The sequence below is a fragment of the Anomaloglossus baeobatrachus genome, chromosome 1, assembly GCF_048569485.1.
Source record: "Anomaloglossus baeobatrachus isolate aAnoBae1 chromosome 1, aAnoBae1.hap1, whole genome shotgun sequence".
NCBI lineage: Eukaryota > Metazoa > Chordata > Amphibia > Anura > Aromobatidae > Anomaloglossus > Anomaloglossus baeobatrachus.
Window position 1 is genome coordinate 472,757,351 of NC_134353.1, and position 20,661 is coordinate 472,778,011.

Genomic DNA, 20,661 nt, shown 5'->3' on the forward strand with positions numbered 1-20,661 from the left:
GTGTGTGAGCCCATCACTAAGGGGATGTGTGTGTGACCCTATTACAAAGGGCATGTGTGTTTGTGAGCCCAGCACTAAAAATGTGTGTCCAGTTCTAAGGGGATGTGTGTGACCCCATCACTAAGGGATGCGTGTGTGTGACCCCATCACTAAGGCGATGTGTGTGTGACCTCATCACTGTTGGGATGTGTATTTTACCCCAGTTCTAAGGGGATCTGTGTGTGACCCCATCACTAAGGGGATGTGTGTGAGCCCAGTTCTAAGGGGGTGTCTATGTGACCCCATCACTAAGCGGATGTGTGTGTGACGCCATCGATAAGGGGATGTGTCTCCAAACTCAGCACTATGGGGTTGTGTGTGTGACCCCATCACTAAGGGATGTTTGTTTGTGACCCCAGATAAGTGCTTGGTTCTTTTTTATGTTGTTTTGTTCTTTTGTTCTTATCTGGGTTTGTCATTTACTGTGGTTTTTGTCTGTTCATTTGCATGCAGGAATCTTCCCTCTTTGTTGCTTAGCTTGGAAGCTCCCTGCAGCTATGTTTGGAGTTTTGCTCCTATAAGTCCATGTGTTTGTTGTTTCTTGAATTTGAAACTTTTCCTGTTTTCCGTTCGTTGGTTTGACAAGAGCACCTGATATAGGACGGAGTTCAGATCGTGCGATCTGAGGGCCTTTTTGTACTATCAGGAAATTGGAATTTTGTAGGGTTTTTCTCTGGTCACCATCAGCCCCTTTCCTGTCCTTTCCTATTTTAGTCAGTGGGGGCCTCATCTTTTGCTAATCCTGTCATCTATCTGTGTATTGTGTTTTTCCTATATCACCGCAGTCTTTGAATGTGGGGGGCTTGCTATTCTTGTCTATTTTCTGAGGCAGAGAGTTATTCATCTTTCCTTCCTTTAGGATATTTAGTTCTCCGGCTGGGTTCGCGGTGCACAGGATGTTAGTTCACCCCTCGGCTACTTCTAGTTGTGATGGTTAATAAGGGGATGGCGGCCAGATTAGTTGCCAATGCTCTTGACACCTTTTTCCAATGATTCGTGGTGATCTTCCATGGTTCCGGATCATAACAGATGTGTGTCTGACCCCATTACTTAGGGGATATGTGTGTGTGACCCCATCACTAAGGGGATATGTGTGTGTGTGTGTGTGTGTGTGACCCCATCACATAGGGGATATGTGTGTGTGTGTGTGTGTGTGTGTGTGTGTAACCCCATTACTAAGGGGATATGTGTGTTTGTGACCCCATCACTAAGGCGATATGTGTGTGTGTATGTGTGACCCCATCACTAAGGGGATATGTGTGTGTGAGACCCCATCACTAAGGGGATATGTGTGTGTTACCCCATCACTAAGGGATGTCTGTGTGTGACCCCATAACTAAGGGGATGTGTATTTGACCCCAGTTCTAAGGGGATGTTTGTGTGTGACTCCATCACTAATGGGATGTTTGTTTGTGACCCCATCACTAAAGAATGTGTGTGTGTGACCCCAACACTAAGAGATGTTTGTGTGTGACCCCATCACTAAGGGATGTGTGTGTGGGACCCCATCACTAAGAGGATATGTGTGTGTGAGACCCCATCACTAAGGGGATATGTGTGTGTCACCCATCACTAAGGGATGTCTGTGTGTGACCCCATAACTAAGGGGATGTGTATTTGATCCCAGTTCTAAGGGGATGTTTGTGTGTGACTCCATCACTAATGGGATGTTTGTTTGTGACCCCATCACTAAAGAATGTGTGTGTGTGTGACCCCAACACTAAGAGATGTGTGTGTGACCCCATCACTAAGGGATGTGTGTGTGGGACCCCATCACTAAGGATGTTTGTGTGTGACCCCATTACTAAGGGATGTGTGTGTGGGACCCCATCACTAAGGGATATTTGTGTGGGACCCCATCACTAAGGGATGTTTGTGTGGGACCCCATCACTAAGGTATGTTTGTGTGGGACCCCATCACTAAGGGATGTTTGTGTGGGACCCCATCACTAAGGGATGTTTGTGTGTGACCCCATCACTAAGGGATGTTTGTTTGACCCCATCACTCAGGGGATGTGTGTAACTGCATCACTAAGGTGATGTGTGCGTGTGTGTGTGAGCCCATCACTAAGGGGATGTGTGTGTGACCCAATTACAAAGGGCATGTGTGTTTGTGAGCCCAGCACTAAAAATGTGTGTCCAGTTCTAAGGGGAGGTGTGTGACCCCATCACTAAGGGATGCGTGTGTGTGACCCCATCACTAAGGCGATGTGTGTGTGACCTCATCTCTGTGGGGATGTGTATTTTACCCCAGTTCTAAGGGGATCTGTGTGTGACCCCATCACTAAGGGGATGTGTGTGAGCCCAGTTCTAAGGGGGTGTGTGTGTGACCCCATCACTAAGGGATGTGTGTTCGTGATCCCAGCACTAAGGGGATGTGTGTGTGTGTGTGTGTGTGTGTGTGACCCCATCACTAAGGGGATATGTGTGTTTGTGTGTGTGTGTGTGTGTGACCCCATCACATAGGGGATATGTGTGTTTGTGACCCCATCACTAAGGGGATATGTGTGTGTGTGACCACATCACTAAGGGGATGTTTATTTGACCTCAGTTCTAAGGGGATGTTTGTGTGTGACTCCATCACTAATGGGATGTTTGTTTGTGACCCCATCACTAAAGAATGTGTGTGTGTGACCCCAACACTAAGAGATGTTTGTGTGTGACCCCATCACTAAGGGATGTGTATGTGGGACCCCATCACTAAGGGATGTTTGTGTGGGACCCCATCACTAAGGGATATTTGTGTGGGACCCCATCACTAAGGGATGTTTGTGTGGGACCCCATCACTAAGGGATGTTTGTGTGGGACCCCATCACTAAGGGATGTTTGTGTGGGACCCCATCACTAAGGGATGTTTGTGTGTGACCCCATCACTAAGGGATGTTTGTGTGTGACCCCATCAATAAGGGATGTTTGTGTGTGACCCCATCACTAAGGGATGTTTGTTTGACCCCATCACTCAGGGGATGTGTGTAACTGCATCACTTAGGGGATGTGTGCGTGTGTGTGTGAGCCCATCACTAAGGGGATGTGTGTGTGACCCTATTACAAAGGGCATGTGTGTTTGTGAGCCCAGCACTAAAAATGTGTGTCCAGTTCTAAGGGGATGTGTGTGACCCCATCACGAAGGGATGTGTGTGTGACCCCATCACTAAGGCGATGTGTGTGTGACCTCATCCCTGTGGGGATGTGTATTTTACCCCAGTTCTAATGGGATCTGTGTGTGACCCCATCACTAAGGGGATGTGTGTGAGCCCAGTTCTAAGGGGGTGTGTGTGTGACCCCATCACTAAGGGATGTGTGTTCGTGACCCCAGCACTAAGGGGATGTGTGTGTGTGTGTGTGTGTGTGACCCCATCACTAAGGGGATATATGTGTGTTACCCCATCACTAAGGGATGTCTGTGTGTGACCCCATCACTAGGGATGTGTATTTGACCGCAGTTCTAAGGGGATGTTTGTGTGTGACTCCATCACTAATGGGATGTTTGTTTGTGACCCCATCACTAAAAAATGTGTGTGTGTGACCCCAACACTAAGAGATGTTTGTGTGTGACCCCATCACTAAGGGATGTGTGTGTGGGACCCCATCACTAAGGGATGTTTGTGTGTGACCCCATCACCAAGGGATGTGTGTGTGGGACCCCATCACTAAGGGATAGGTGTGTGGGACCCCATCACTAAGGGATGTTTGTGTGGGACCCCATCACTAAGGGATGTTTGTGTGGGACCCCATTACTAAGGGATGTTTGTGTGTGACGCCATCACTAAGGGATATTTGTGTGTGACCCCTTCACTAAGGGATGTTTGTGTGTGACCCCATCACTAAGGGATGTTTGTTTGACCCCATCACTCAGGGGATGTGTGTAACTGCATCACTAAGGGAATGTGTGCGTGTGTGTGTGAGCCCATCACTAAGGGGATGTGTGTGTGACCCTATTACAATGGGCATGTGTGTTTGTGAGCCCAGCACTAAAAATGTGTGTCCAGTTCTAAGGGGATGTGTGTGACCCCATCACTAAGGGATGCGTGTGTGTGACCCCATCACTAAGGCGATGTGTGTGTGACCTCATCTCTGTGGGGATGTGTATTTTACCCCAGTTCTAAGGGGATCTGTGTGTGACCCCATCACTAAGGGGATGTGTGTGAGCCCAGTTCTAAGCGGGTGTGTGTGTGACCCCATCACTAAGGGGATGTGTGTGTGAAGCCATCGATAAGGGGATGTGTCTCCAAACTCAGCACTATGGGGTTGTGTGTTTGACCCCATCACTAAGGGATGTTTGTTTGTGACCCCAGATAAGTGCTTGGTTCTTTTTTATGTTTTTTTGTTCTTTTGTTCTTATCTGGGTTTGTCATTTACTGTGGTTTTTGTCTGTTCATTTGCATGCAGGAATCTTCCCTCTTTGTTGCTTAGGTTGGAAGCTCCCTGCAGCTATGTTTGGAGTTTTGCTCCTATAAGTCCATGTGTTTGTTGTTTCTTGAATTTGAAACTTTTCCTGTTTTCCGTTCGTTGGTTTGACAAGAGCACCTGATATAGGACGGAGTTCAGATCGTGCGATCTGAGGGCCTTTTTGTACTATCAGGAAATTGGAATTTTGTAGGGTTTTTCTCTGGTCACCATCAGCCCCTTTCCTGTCCTTTCCTATTTTAGTCAGTGGGGGCCTCACCTTTTGCTAATCCTGTCATCTATCTGTGTATTGTGTTTTTCCTATATCACCGCAGTCTTTGAATGTGGGGGGCTTGCTATTCTTGTCTATTTTCTGAGGCAGAGAGTTATTCATCTTTCCTTCCTTTAGGATAGTTAGTTCTCCGGCTGGGTTCGCGGTGCACAGGATGTTAGTTCACCCCTCGGCTACTTCTAGTTGTGATGGTTAATAAGGGGATGGCGGCCAGATTAGTTGCCAATGCTCTTGTCACCTTTTTCCAATGATTCGTGGTGATCTTCCATGGTTCCGGATCATAACAGATGTGTGTGTGACCCCATTACTAAGGGGATATGTGTGTGTGACCCCATCACTAAGGGGATATGTGTGTGTGTGTGTGTAACCCCATTACTAAGGGGATATGTGTGTTTGTGACCCCATCACTAAGGGGATATGTGTGTGTGACCCCATAACTAAGGGGATATGTGTGTGTGTGACCCCATTACTAAGGGGATGTGTGTGTGTGTGACCCCATCACTAAGGGGATATGTGTGTGTGAGACCCCATCACTAAGGGGATATGTGTGTGTTACCCCATCACTAAGGGATGTCTGTGTGTGACCCCATAAATAAGGGGATGTGTATTTGACCCCAGTTCTAATGGGATGTTTGTTTGTGACTCCATCACTAATGGGATGTTTGTTTGTGACCCCATCACTAAAGAATGTGTGTGTGTGACCCCAACACTAAGAGATGTTTGTGTGTGACCCCATCACTAAAGAATGTGTGTGTGTGACCCCAACACTAAGAGATGTTTGTGTGTGACCCCATCACTAAGGGATGTGTGTGTGGGACCCCATCACTAAGGGATGTTTGTGTGTGACCCCATTACTAAGGGATGTTTGTGTGGGACCCCATCACTAAGGGATATTTGTGTGGGACCCCATCACTAAGGGATGTTTGTGTGGTACCCCTTCACTAAGGTATGTTTGTGTGGGACCCCATCACTAAGGGATGTTTGTGTGGGACCCCATCACTAAGGGATGTTTGTGTGGGACCCCATCACTAAGGGATGTTTGTTTGACCCCATCACTCAGGGGATGTGTGTAACTGCATCACTAAGGTGATGTGTGCGTGTGTGTTTGAGCCCATGACTAAGGGGAAGTGTGTGTGACCCTATTACAAAGGGCATGTGTGTTTGTGAGCCCAGCACTAAAAATGTGTGTCCAGTTCTAAGGGGATGTGTGTGACCCCATCACTAAGGGATGCGTGTGTGTGACCCCATCACTAAGGCGATGTGTGTGTGACCTCATCTCTGTGGGGATGTGTATTTTACCCCAGTTCTAAAGGGATCTGTGTGTGACCCCATCACTAAGGGGATGTGTGTGAGCCCAGTTCTAAGGGGGTGTGTGTGTGTGACCCCATCACTAAGGGATGTGTGTTCGTGACCCCAGCACTAAGGGGATGTGTGTGTGTGTGTGTGACCCCATCACTAAGGGGATATATGTGTGTTACCCCATCACTAAGGGATGTCTTTGTGGGACCCCATCACTAAGGGGATGTGTATTTAACCCATCACTAATGGGATGTTTGTTTGTGACCCCATCACTAAAGAATGTGTGTGTGTGACCCCAACACTAAGAGATGTTTGTGTGTGACCCCATCACTAAGGGATGTGTGTGTGGGACCCCATCACCAAGGGATGTGTGTGTGGGACCCCATCACTAAGGGATGTGTGTGTGGGACCCCATCACTAAGGGATATTTGTGTGGGACCCCATCACTAAGGGATATTTTTGTGGGACCCCATCACTAAGGGATGTGTGTGTGGGACCCCATCACTAAGGGATGTTTATGTGGGACCCCATCACTAAGGGATGTTTGTGTGTGACCCCATCACTAAGGGATATTTGTGTGTGACCCCATCACTAAGGGATATTTGTGTGTGACCCCATCACTAAGGGATGTTTGTGTGTGACCCCATCACTAAGGGATGTTTGTTTGACCCCATCACTCAGGGGATGTGTGTAACTGCATCACTAAGGGGATGTGTGCGTGTGTGTGTGAGCCCATCACTAAGGGGATGTGTGTGTGACCCTATTACAAAAGGCATGTGTGTTTGTGAGCCCAGCACTAAAAATGTGTGTCCAGTTCTAAGGGGATGTGTGTGACCCCATCACTAAGGGATGCGTGTGTGTGACCCCATCACTAAGGCGATGTGTGTGTGACCTCATCTCTGTGGGGATGTGTATTTTACCCCAGTTCTAAGGGGATCTGTGTGTGACCCCATCACTAAGGGGATGTGTGTGAGCCCAGTTCTAAGGGGGTGTGTGTGTGACCCCATCACTAAGGGATGTGTGTTCGTGACCCCAGCACTAAGGGTGTGTGTGTGTGTGTGTGTGTGTGTGTGTGACCCCATCACTAAGGGGATATATGTGTGTTACCCCACCACTAAAGGATGTCTGTGTGTGACCCCATCACTAAGGGGATGTGTATTTGACCGCAGTTCTAAGGGGATGTTTGTGTGTGACTCCATCACTAATGGGATGTTTGTTTGTGACCCCATCACTAAAGAATGTGTGTGTGTGACCCCAACACTAAGAGATGTTTGTGTGTGACCCCATCACTAAGGGATGTGTGTGTGGGACCCCATCACTAAGGGATGTTTGTGTGTGACCCCATCACCAAGGGATGTGTGTGTGGGACCCCATCACTAAGGGATAGTTGTGTGGGACCCCATCACTAAGGGATGTTTGTGTGGGACCCCATCACTAAGGGATGTTTGTGTGGGACCCCATCACTAAGGGATGTTTGTGTGTGACCCCATCACTAAGGGATATTTGTGTGTGACCCCTTCACTAAGGGATGTTTGTGTGTGACCCCATCACTAAGGGATGTTTGTTTGACCCCATCACTTAGGTGATGTGTGTAACTGCATCACTAAGGGGATGTGTGTGTGAGCCCATCACTAAGAAGATGTGTGTGTGACCCTATTACAAAGGGCATGTGTGTTTGTGAGCCCAGCACTAAAAATGTGTGTCCAGTTCTGAGGGGATGTGTGTGACACCATCACTAAGGGATGCGTGTGTGTGACCCCATGACTAAGGCGATGTGTGTGTGACCTCATCTCTGTGGGTATGTGTATTTTACCCCAGTTCTAAGGGGATCTGTGTGTGACCCCATCACTAAAGGGATGTGTGTGAGCCCAGTTCTAAGCGGGTGTGTGTGTGACCCCATCACTAAGGGGATGTGTGTGTGACGCCATCGATAAGGGAATGTGTCTCCAAACTCAGCACTATGGGGTTGTGTGTGTGACCCCATCACTAAGGGATGTTTGTTTGTGACCCCAGATAAGTGCTTGGTTCTTTTTTATGTTGTTTTGTTCTTTTGTTCTTATCTGGGTTTGTCATTTACTGTGGTTTTTGTCTGTTCATTTGCATGCAGGAATCTTCCCTCTTTGTTGCTTAGCTTGGAAGCTCCCTGCAGCTATGTTTGGAGTTTTGCTCCTATAAGTCCATGTGTTTGTTGTTTCTTGAATTTGAAACTTTTCCTGTTTTCCGTTCGTTGGTTTGACAAGAGCACCTGATATAGGACGGAGTTCAGATCGTGCGATCTGAGGGCCTTTTTGTACTATCAGGAAATTGGAATTTTGTAGGGTTTTTCTCTGGTCACCATCAGCCCCTTTCCTGTCCTTTCCTATTTTAGTCAGTGGGGGCCTCACCTTTTGCTAATCCTGTCATCTATCTGTGTATTGTGTTTTTCCTATATCACCGCAGTCTTTGAATGTGGGGGGCTTGCTATTCTTGTCTATTTTCTGAGGCAGAGAGTTATTCATCTTTCCTTCCTTTAGGATAGTTAGTTCTCCGGCTGGGTTGGCGGTGCACAGGATGTTAGTTCACCCCTCGGCTACTTCTAGTTGTGATGGTTAATAAGGGGATGGCGGCCAGATTAGTTGCCAATGCTCTTGTCACCTTTTTCCAATGATTCATGGTGATCTTCCATGGTTCCGGATCATAACAGATGTGTGTGTGACCCCATTACTAAGGGGATATGTGTGTGTGACCCCATCACTAAGGGGATATGTGTGTGTGTGTGTGTAACCCCATTACTAAGGGGATATGTGTGTTTGTGACCCCATCACTAAGGGGATATGTTTGTGTGACCCCATAACTAAGGGGATATGTGTGTGTGTGTGACCCCATTACTAAGGGGATGTGTGTGTGTGACCTCATCACTAAGGGGATATGTGTGTGTGAGACCCCATCACTAAGGGGATATGTGTGTATTACCCCATCACTAAGGGATGTCTGTGTGTGACCCCATAAATAAGGGGATGTGTATTTGACCCCAGTTCTAAGGGGATGTTTGTGTGTGACTCCATCACTAAAGAATGTGTGTGTGTGACCCCAACACTAAGAGATGTTTGTGTGTGACCCCATCACTAAGGGATGTGTGTGTGGGACCCCATCAGTAAGGGATGTTTGTGTGTGACCCCATTACTAAGGGATGTTTGTGTGGGACCCCATCACTAAGGGATATTTGTGTGGGACCCCATCACTAAGGGATGTTTGTGTGGTACCCCTTCACTAAGGTATGTTTGTGTGGGACCCCATCACTAAGGGATGTTTGTGTGGGACCCCATCACTAAGGGATGTTTGTGTGTGACCCCATCACTAAGGGATGTTTGTTTGACCCCATCACTCAGGGGATGTGTGTAATTGCATCACTAAGGAGATGTGTGCGTGTTTGTGAGCCCATCACTAAGGGGATGTGTGTGTGACCCTATTACAAAGGGCATGTGTGTTTGTGAGCCCAGCACTAAAAATGTGTGTCCAGTTCTAAGGGGATGTGTGTGACCCCATCACTAAGGGATGCGTGTGTGTGACCCCATCACTAAGGCGATGTGTGTGTGACCTCATCTCTGTGGGGATGTGTATTTTACCCCAGTTCTAAGGGGATCTGTGTGTGACCCCATCACTAAGGGGATGTGTGTGAGCCCAGTTCTAAGGGGGTGTGTGTGTGTGACCCCATCACTAAGGGATGTGTGTTCGTGACCCCAGCACTAAGGGGATGTGTGTGTGTGTGACCCCATCACTAAGGGGATATATGTGTGTTACCCCATCACTAAGGGATGTCTGTGTGTGACCCCATCACTAAGGGGATGTGTATTTGACCGCAGTTCTAAGGGGATGTTTGTGTGTGACTCCATCACTAATAGGATGTTTGTTTGTGACCCCATCACTAAAGAATGTGTGTGTGTGACCCCAACACTAAGAGATGTTTGTGTGTGACCCCATCACTAAGGGATGTGTGTGTGGGACCCCATCACCAAGGGATGTGTGTGTGGGACCCCATCACTAAGGGATATTTGTGTGCGACCCCAACACTAAGGGATGTTTGTGTGGGACCCTATCACTAAGGGATGTTTGTGTGGGACCCCATCACTTAGGGATGTTTGTGTGTGACCCCATCACTAAGGGATATTTGTGTGTGACCCCATCACTAAGGGATGTTTGTGTGTGACCCCATTACTAAGGGATGTTTGTTTGACCCCATCACTCAGGGGATGTGTGTAACTGCATCACTAAGGGGATGTGTGCGTGTGTGTGTGAGCCCATCACTAAGGGGATGTGTGTGTGACCCTATTACAAAGGGCATGTGTGTTTGTGAGCCCAGCACTAAAAATGTGTGTCCAGTTCTAAGGGGATGTGTGTGACCCCATCACTAAGGGATGCGTGTGTGTGACCCCATCACTAATTCGATGTGTGTGTGACCTCATCTCTGTGGGGATGTGTATTTTACCCCAGTTCTAAGGGGATCTGTGTGTGACCCCATCACTAAGGGGATGTGTGTGAGCCCAGTTCTAAGGGGGTGTCTATGTGACCCCATCACTAAGGGATGTTTGTGTGGGACCCCATCACTAAGGGATGTTTGTGTGGGACCCCATCACTAAGGGATGTTTGTGTGTGACCCCATCACTAAGGGATGTTTGTTTGACCCCATCACTCAGGGGATGTGTGTAACTGCATCACTAAGGAGATGTGTGCGTGTGTGTGTGAGCCCATCACTAAGGGGATGTGTGTGTGACCCTATTACAAAGGGCATGTGTGTTTGTGAGCCCAGCACTAAAAATGTGTGTCCAGTTCTAAGGGGATGTGTGTGACCCCATCACTAAGGGATGCGTGTGTGTGACCCCATCACTAAGGCGATGTGTGTGTGACCTCATCTCTGTGGGGATGTGTATTTTACCCCAGTTCTAAGGGGATCTGTGTGTGACCCCATCACTAAGGGGATGTGTGTGAGCCCAGTTCTAAGGGGGTGTGTGTGTGTGACCCCATCACTAAGGGATGTGTGTTCGTGACCCCAGCACTAAGGGGATGTGTGTGTGTGTGACCCCATCACTAAGGGGATATATGTGTGTTACCCCATCACTAAGGGATGTCTGTGTGTGACCCCATCACTAAGGGGATGTGTATTTGACCGCAGTTCTAAGGGGATGTTTGTGTGTGACTCCATCACTAATAGGATGTTTGTTTGTGACCCCATCACTAAAGAATGTGTGTGTGTGACCCCAACACTAAGAGATGTTTGTGTGTGACCCCATCACTAAGGGATGTGTGTGTGTGACCCCATCACCAAAGGATGTGTGTGTGGGACCCCATCACTAAGGGATATTTGTGTGGGACCCCAACACTAAGGGATGTTTGTGTGGGACCCCATCACTAAGGGATGTTTGTGTGGGACCCCATCACTTAGGGATGTTTGTGTGTGACCCCATCACTAAGGGATATTTGTGTGTGACCCCATCACTAAGGGATGTTTGTGTGTGACCCCATTACTAAGGGATGTTTGTTTGACCCCATCACTCAGGGGATGTGTGTAACTGCATCACTAAGGGGATGTGTGCGTGTGTGTGTGAGCCCATCACTAAGGGGATGTGTGTGTGACCCTATTACAAAGGGCATGTGTGTTTGTGAGCCCAGCACTAAAAATGTGTGTCCAGTTCTAAGGGGATGTGTGTGACCCCATCACTAAGGGATGCGTGTGTGTGACCCCATCACTAATTCGATGTGTGTGTGACCTCATCTCTGTGGGGATGTGTATTTTACCCCAGTTCTAAGGGGATCTGTGTGTGACCCCATCACTAAGGGGATGTGTGTGAGCCCAGTTCTAAGGGGGTGTCTATGTGACCCCATCACTAAGGGATGTTTGTGTGTGACCCCATCACTAAGGGATATTTGTGTGTGACCCCATCACTAAGGGATGTTTGTGTGTGACCCCATTACTAAGGGATGTTTGTTTGACCCCATCACTCAGGGGATGTGTGTAACTGCATCACTAAGGGGATGTGTGCGTGTGTGTGTGAGCCCATCACTAAGGGGATGTGTGTGTGACCCTATTACAAAGGGCATGTTTGTTTGTGAGCCCAGCACTAAAAATGTGTGTCCAGTTCTAAGGGGATGTGTGTGACCCCATCACTAAGGGATGCGTGTGTGTGACCCCATCACTAATTCGATGTGTGTGTGACCTCATCTCTGTGGGGATGTGTATTTTACCCCAGTTCTAAGGGGATCTGTGTGTGACCCCATCACTAAGGGGATGTGTGTGAGCCCAGTTCTAAGGGGGAGTCTATGTGACCCCCTCACTAAGCGGATGTGTGTGTGACGCCATCGATAAGGGGATGTGTCTCCAAACTCAGCACCATGGGGTTGTGTGTGTGACCCCATCACTAAGGGATGTTTGTTTGTGACCCCATCACTAAAGAATGTGTGTGTGTGACCCCAACACTAAGAGATGTTTGTGTGTGACCCCATCACTAAGGGATGTGTGTGTGGGACCCCATCACTAAGGGATGTTTGTGTGGAACTCCATCACTAAGGGATGTTTGTGTGTGACCCCATCACTAAGGGATATTTGTGTGTGACCCCTTCACTAAGGGATGTTTGTGTGTGACCCCATCACTAAGGGATGTTTGTTTGACCCCATCACTCAGGGGATGTGTGTAACTGCATCACTAAGGGGATGTGTGCGTGTGTGTGTGAGCCCATCACTAAGGGGATGTGTGTGTGACCCTATTACAAAGGGCATGTGTGTTTGTGAGCCCAGCACTAAAAATGTGTTTCCAGTTCTAAGGGGATGTGTGTGACCCCATCACTAAGGGATGCGTGTGTGTGACCCCATCACTAAGGCGATGTGTGTGTGACCTCATCTCTGTGGGGATGTGTATTTTACCCCAGTTCTAAGGGGATCTGTGTGTGACCCCATCACTAAGGGGATGTGTGTGAGCCCAGTTCTAAGCGGGTGTGTGTGTGACCCCATCACTAAGGGATGTTTGTGTGTGACCCCATCACTAAGGGATGTTTGTTTGACCCCATCACTCAGGGGATGTGTGTAACTGCATCACTAAGGGGATGTGTGCGTGTGTGTGTGAGCCCATCACTAAGGGCATGTGTGTGTGATCCTATTACAAAGAGCATGTGTGTTTGTGAGCCCAGCACTAAAAATGTGTGTCCAGTTCTAAGGGGATGTGTGTGACCCCATCACTAAGGGATGCGTGTGTGTGACCCCATGACTAAGGGGATGTGTGTGTGTGCATGTGTGTGACCCCATCACTAAGGGGATGTATGTGAGCCCAGTTCTAAGGGGGTGTGTGTGTGACCCCATCACTAAGGGATGTGTGTTCGTGACCCCAGCACTAAGGGGATGTGTGTGTGTGTGTGTGTGTGACCCCATCACTAAGGGGATATATGTGTGTTACCCCATCACTAAGGGATGTCTGTGTGTGACCCCATCACTAAGGGGATGTGTATTTGACCGCAGTTCTAAGGGGATGTTTGTGTGTGACTCCATCACTAATGGGATGTTTGTTTGTGACCCCATCACTAAAGAATGTGTGTGTGTGACCCCAACACTAAGAGATGTTTGTGTGTGACCCCATCACTAAGGGATGTGTGTGTGGGACCCCATCACTAAGGGATGTTTGTGTGTGACCCCATCACCAAGGGATGTGTGTGTGGGACCCCATCACTAAGGGATAGTTGTGTGGGACCCCATCACTAAGGGATGTTTGTGTGGGACCCCATCACTAAGGGATGTTTGTGTGGGACCCCATCACTAAGGGATGTTTGTGTGTGACCCCATCACTAAGGGATATTTGTGTGTGACCCCTTCACTAAGGGATGTTTGTGTGTGACCCCATCACTAAGGGATGTTTGTTTGACCCCATCACTTAGGTGATGTGTGTAACTGCATCACTAAGGGGATGTGTGTGTGAGCCCATCACTAAGAAGATGTGTGTGTGACCCTATTACAAAGGGCATGTGTGTTTGTGAGCCCAGCACTAAAAATGTGTGTCCAGTTCTGAGGGGATGTGTGTGACCCCATCACTAAGGGATGCGTGTGTGTGACCCCATGACTAAGGCGATGTGTGTGTGACCTCATCTCTGTGGGTATGTGTATTTTACCCCAGTTCTAAGGGGATCTGTGTGTGACCCCATCACTAAAGGGATGTGTGTGAGCCCAGTTCTAAGGGGGTGTGTGTGTGACCCCATCACTAAGGGGATTTGTGTGTGACGCCATCGATAAGGGAATGTGTCTCCAAACTCAGCACTATGGGGTTGTGTGTGTGACCCCATCACTAAGGGATGTTTGTTTGTGACCCCAGATAAGTGCTTGGTTCTTTTTTATGTTGTTTTGTTCTTTTGTTTTTATCTGGGTTTGTCATTTACTGTGGTTTTTGTCTGTTCATTTGCATGCAGGAATCTTCCCTCTTTGTTGCTTAGCTTGGAAGCTCCCTGCAGCTATGTTTGGAGTTTTGCTCCTATAAGTCCATGTGTTTGTTGTTTCTTGAATTTGAAACTTTTCCTGTTTTCCGTTCGTTGGTTTGACAAGAGCACCTGATATAGGACGGAGTTCAGATCGTGCGATCTGAGGGCCTTTTTGTACTATCAGGAATTTGGAATTTTGTAGGGTTTTTCTCTGGTCACCATCAGTCCCTTTCCTGTCCTTTCCTATTTTAGTCAGTGGGGGCCTCACCTTTTGCTAATCCTGTCATCTATCTGTGTATTGTGTTTTTCCTATATCACCGCAGTCTTTGAATGTGGGGGGCTTGCTATTCTTGTCTATTTTCTGAGGCAGAGAGTTATTCATCTTTCCTTCCTTTAGGATAGTTAGTTCTCCGGCTGGGTTCGCGGTGCACAGGATGTTAGTTCACCCCTCGGCTACTTCTAGTTGTGATGGTTAATAAGGGGATGGCGGCCAGATTAGTTGCCAATGCTCTTGTCACCTTTTTCCAATGATTCGTGGTGACCTTCCATGGTTCCGGATCATAACAGATGTGTGTGTGACCCCATTACTAAGGGGATATGTGTGTGTGACCCCATCACTAAGGGGATATGTGTGTGTGTGTGTGTAACCCCATTACTAAGGGGATATGTGTGTTTGTGACCCCATCACTAAGGGGATATGTGTGTGTGACCCCATAACTAAGGGGATATGTGTGTGTGTGACCCCATTACTAAGGGGATGTGTGTGTGTGTGACCCCATCACTAAGGGGATATGTGTGTGTGAGACCCCATCACTAAGGGGATATGTGTGTGTTACCCCATCACTAAGGGATGTCTGTGTGTGACCCCATAAATAAGGGGATGTGTATTTGACCCCAGTTCTAATGGGATGTTTGTGTGTGACTCCATCACTAATGGGATGTTTGTTTGTGACCCCATCACTAAAGAATGTGTGTGTGTGACCCCAACACTAAGAGATGTTTGTGTGTGACCCCATCACTAAAGAATGTGTGTGTGTGACCCCAACACTAAGAGATGTTTGTGTGTGACCCCATCACTAAGGGATGTGTGTGTGGGACCCCATCACTAAGGGATGTTTGTGTGTGACCCCATTACTAAGGGATGTTTGTGTGGGACCCCATCACTAAGGGATATTTGTGTGGGACCCCATCACTAAGGGATGTTTGTGTGGTACCCCTTCACTAAGGTATGTTTGTGTGTGACCCCATCACTAAGGGATGTTTGTGTGGGACCCCATCACTAAGGGATGTTTGTGTGGGACCCCATCACTAAGGGATGTTTGTTTGACCCCATCACTCAGGGGATGTGTGTAACTGCATCACTAAGGTGATGTGTGCGTGTGTGTGTGAGCCCATGACTAAGGGGATGTGTGTGTGACCCTATTACAAAGGGCATGTGTGTTTGTGAGCCCAGCACTAAAAATGTGTGTCCAGTTCTAAGGGGATGTGTGTGACCCCATCACTAAGGGATGCGTGTGTGTGACCCCATCACTAAGGCGATGTGTGTGTGACCTCATCTCTGTGGGGATGTGTATTTTACCCCAGTTCTAAAGGGATCTGTGTGTGACCCCATCACTAAGGGGATGTGTGTGAGCCCAGTTCTAAGGGGGTGTGTGTGTGTGACCCCATCACTAAGGGATGTGTGTTCGTGACCCCAGCACTAAGGGGATGTGTGTGTGTGTGTGTGTGACCCCATCACTAAGGGGATATATGTGTGTTACCCCATCACTAAGGGATGTCTTTGTGGGACCCCATCACTAAGGGGATGTGTATTTAACCCATCACTAATGGGATGTTTGTTTGTGACCCCATCACTAAAGAATGTGTGTGTGTGACCCCAACACTAAGAGATGTTTGTGTGTGACCCCATCACTAAGGGATGTGTGTGTGTGACCCCAACACTAAGAGATGTTTGTGTGTGACCCCATCACTAAGGGATGTGTGTGTGGGACCCCATCACTAAGGGATATTTGTGTGGGACCCCATCACTTAGGGATATTTGTGTGGGACCCCATCACTAAGGGATGTGTGTGTGGGACCCCATCACTAAGGGATGTTTATGTGGGACCCCATCACTAAGGGATGTTTGTGTGTGACCCCATCACTAAGGGATATTTGTGTGTGACCCCATCACTAAGGGATATTTGTGTGTGACCCCATCACTAAGGGATGTTTGTGTGTGACCCCATCACTAAGGGATGTTTGTTTGACCCCATCACTCAGGGGATGTGTGTAACTGCATCACTAAGGAGATGTGTGCGTGTGTGTGTGAGCCCATCACTAAGGGTATGTGTGTGTGACCCTATTACAAAGGGCATGTGTGTTTGTGAGCCCAGCACTAAAAATGTGTGTCCAGTTCTAAGGGGATGTGTGTGACCCCATCACTAAGGGATGCGTGTGTGTGACCCCATCACTAAGGCGATGTGTGTGTGACCTCATCTCTGTGGGGATGTGTATTTTACCCCAGTTCTAAGGGGATCTGTGTGTGACCCCATCACTAAGGGGATGTGTGTGAGCCCAGTTCTAAGGGGGTGTGTGTGTGTGACCCCATCACTAAGGGATGTGTGTTCGTGACCCCAGCACTAAGGGGATGTGTGTGTGTGTGACCCCATCACTAAGGGGATATATGTGTGTTACCCCATCACTAAGGGATGTCTGTGTGTGACCCCATCACTAAGGGGATGTGTATTTGACCGCAGTTCTAAGGGGATGTTTGTGTGTGACTCCATCACTAATAGGATGTTTGTTTGTGACCCCATCACTAAAGAATGTGTGTGTGTGACCCCAACACTAAGAGATGTTTGTGTGTGACCCCATCACTAAGGGATGTGTGTGTGTGACCCCATCACCAAGGGATGTGTGTGTGGGACCCCATCACTAAGGGATATTTGTGTGGGACCCCAACACTAAGGGATGTTTGTGTGGGACCCCATCACTAAGGGATGTTTGTGTGTGACCCCATCACTAAGGGATATTTGTGTGTGACCCCATCACTAAGGGATGTTTGTGTGTGACCCCATTACTAAGGGATGTTTGTTTGACCCCATCACTCAGGGGATGTGTGTAACTGCATCACTAAGGGGATGTGTGCGTGTGTGTGTGAGCCCATCACTAAGGGGATGTGTGTGTGACCCTATTACAAAGGGCATGTGTGTTTGTGAGCCCAGCACTAAAAATGTGTGTCCAGTTCTAAGGGGATGTGTGTGACCCCATCACTAAGGGATGCGTGTGTGTGACCCCATCACTAATTCGATGTGTGTGTGACCTCATCTCTGTGGGGATGTGTATTTTACCCCAGTTCTAAGGGGATCTGTGTGTGACCCCATCACTAAGGGGATGTGTGTGAGCCCAGTTCTAAGGGGGTGTCTATGTGACCCCATCACTAAGGGATGTTTGTGTGTGACCCCATCACTAAGGGATATTTGTGTGTGACCCCATCACTAAGGGATGTTTGTGTGTGACCCCATTACTAAGGGATGTTTGTTTGACCCCATCACTCAGGGGATGTGTGTAACTGCATCACTAAGGGGATGTGTGCGTGTGTGTGTGAGCCCATCACTAAGGGGATGTGTGTGTGACCCTATTACAAAGGGCATGTTTGTTTGTGAGCCCAGCACTAAAAATGTGTGTCCAGTTCTAAGGGGATGTGTGTGACCCCATCACTAAGGGATGCGTGTGTGTGACCCCATCACTAATTCGATGTGTGTGTGACCTCATCTCTGTGGGGATGTGTATTTTGCCCCAGTTCTAAGGGGATCTGTGTGTGACCCCATCACTAAGGGGATGTGTGTGAGCCCAGTTCTAAGGGGGTGTCTATGTGACCCCCTCACTAAGCGGATGTGTGTGTGACGCCATCGATAAGGGGATGTGTCTCCAAACTCAGCACTATGGGGTTGTGTGTGTGACCCCATCACTAAGGGATGTTTGTTTGTGACCCCATCACTAAAGAATGTGTGTGTGTGACCCCAACACTAAGAGATATTTGTGTGTGACCCCATCACTAAGGGATGTGTGTGTGGGACCCCATCACTAAGGGATGTTTGTGTGGAACTCCATCACTAAGGGATGTTTGTGTGTGACCCCTTCACTAAGGGATATTTGTGTGTGACCCCTTGACTAAGGGATGTTTGTGTGTGACCACATCACTAAGGGATGTTTGTTTGACCCCATCACTCAGGGGATGTGTGTAACTGCATCACTAAGGGGATGTGTGCGTGTGTGTGTGAGCCCATCACTAAGGGGATGTGTGTGTGACCCTATTACAAAGGGCATGTGTGTTTGTGAGCCCAGCACTAAAAATGTGTTTCCAGTTCTAAGGGGATGTGTGTGACCCCATCACTAAGGGATGCGTGTGTGTGACCCCATCACTAAGGCGATGTGTGTGTGACCTCATCTCTGTTGGGATGTGTATTTTACCCCAGTTCTAAGGGGATCTGTGTGTGACCCCATCACTAAGGGGATGTGTGTGAGCCCAGTTCTAAGCAGGTGTGTGTGTGACCCCATCACTAAGGGATGTTTGTGTGTGACCCCATCACTAAGGGATGTTTGTTTGACCCCATCACTCAGGGGATGTGTGTAACTGCATCACTAAGGGGATGTGTGCGTGTGTGTGTGAGCCCATCACTAAGGGGATGTGTGTGTGATCCTATTACAAAGAGCATGTGTGTTTGTGAGCCCAGCACTAAAAATGTGTGTCCAGTTCTAAGGGGATGTGTGTGACCCCATCACTAAGGGATGCGTGTGTGTGACCCCATGACTAAGGGGATGTGTGTGTGTGCGTGTGTGTGACCCCATCACTAAGGGGATGTGTGTGAGCCCAGTTCTAAGGGGGTGTGTGTGTGACCCCATCACTAAGGGATGTGTGTTCGTGACCCCAGCACTAAGGGGATGTGTGTGTGTGTGACCCCATCACTAAGGGGATATATGTGTGTTACCCCATCACTAAGGGATGTCTGTGTGTGACCCCATCACTAAGGGGATGTGTATTTGACCTCAGTTCTAAGGGGATGTTTGTGTGTGACTCCATCACTAATGGGATGTTTGTTTGTGACCCCATCACTAAAGAATGTGTGTGTGTGACCCCAACACTAAGAGATGTTTGTGTGTGACCCCATCACTAAGGGATGTGTGTGTGGGACCCCATCACTAAGGGATGTTTGTGTGTGACCCCATCACCAAGGGATGTGTGTGTGGGACCCCATCACTAAGGGATAGTTGTGTGGGACCCCATCACTAAGGGATGTTTGTGTGGGACCCCATCACTAAGGGATGTTTGTGTGGGACCCCATCACTAAGGGATGTTTGTGTGTGACCCCATCACTAAGGGATATTTGTGTGTGACCCCTTCACTAAGGGATGTTTGTGTGTGACCCCATCACTAAGGGATGTTTGTTTGACCCCATCACTTAGGTGATGTGTGTAACTGCATCACTAAGGGGATGTGTGTGTGAGCCCATCACTAAGAAGATGTGTGTGTGACCCTATTACAAAGGACATGTGTGTTTGTGAGCTCAGCACTAAAAATGTGTGTCCAGTTCTGAGGGGATGTGTGTGACCCCATCACTAAGGGATGCGTGTGTGTGACCCCATGACTAAGGCGATGTGTGTGTGACCTCATCTCTGTGGGTATGTGTATTTTACCCCAGTTCTAAGGGGATCTGTGTGTGACCCCATCACTAAAGGGATGTGTGTGAGCCCAGTTCTAAGGGGGTGTGTGTGTGACCCCATCACTAAGGGGATGTGTGTGTGACGCCATCGATAAGGGGATGTGTCTCCAAACTCAGCACTATGGGGATGTGTGTTTGACCCCATCACTAAGGGATGTTTGTTTGTGACCCCAGATAAGTGCTTGGTTCTTTTTTATGTTGTTTTGTTCTTTTGTTCTTATCTGGGTTTGTCATTTACTGTGGTTTTTGTCTGTTCATTTGCATGCAGGAATCTTCCCTCTTTGTTGCTTAGCTTGAAAGCTCCCTGCAGCTATGTTTGGAGTTTTGCTCCTATAAGTCCATGTGTTTGTTGTTTCTTGAATTTGAAACTTTTCCTGTTTTCCGTTCGTTGGTTTGACAAGAGCACCTGATATAGGACGGAGTTCATATCGTGCGATCTGAGGGCCTTTTTGTACTATCAGGAAATTGGAATTTTGTAGGGTTTTTCTCTGGTCACCATCAGTCCCTTT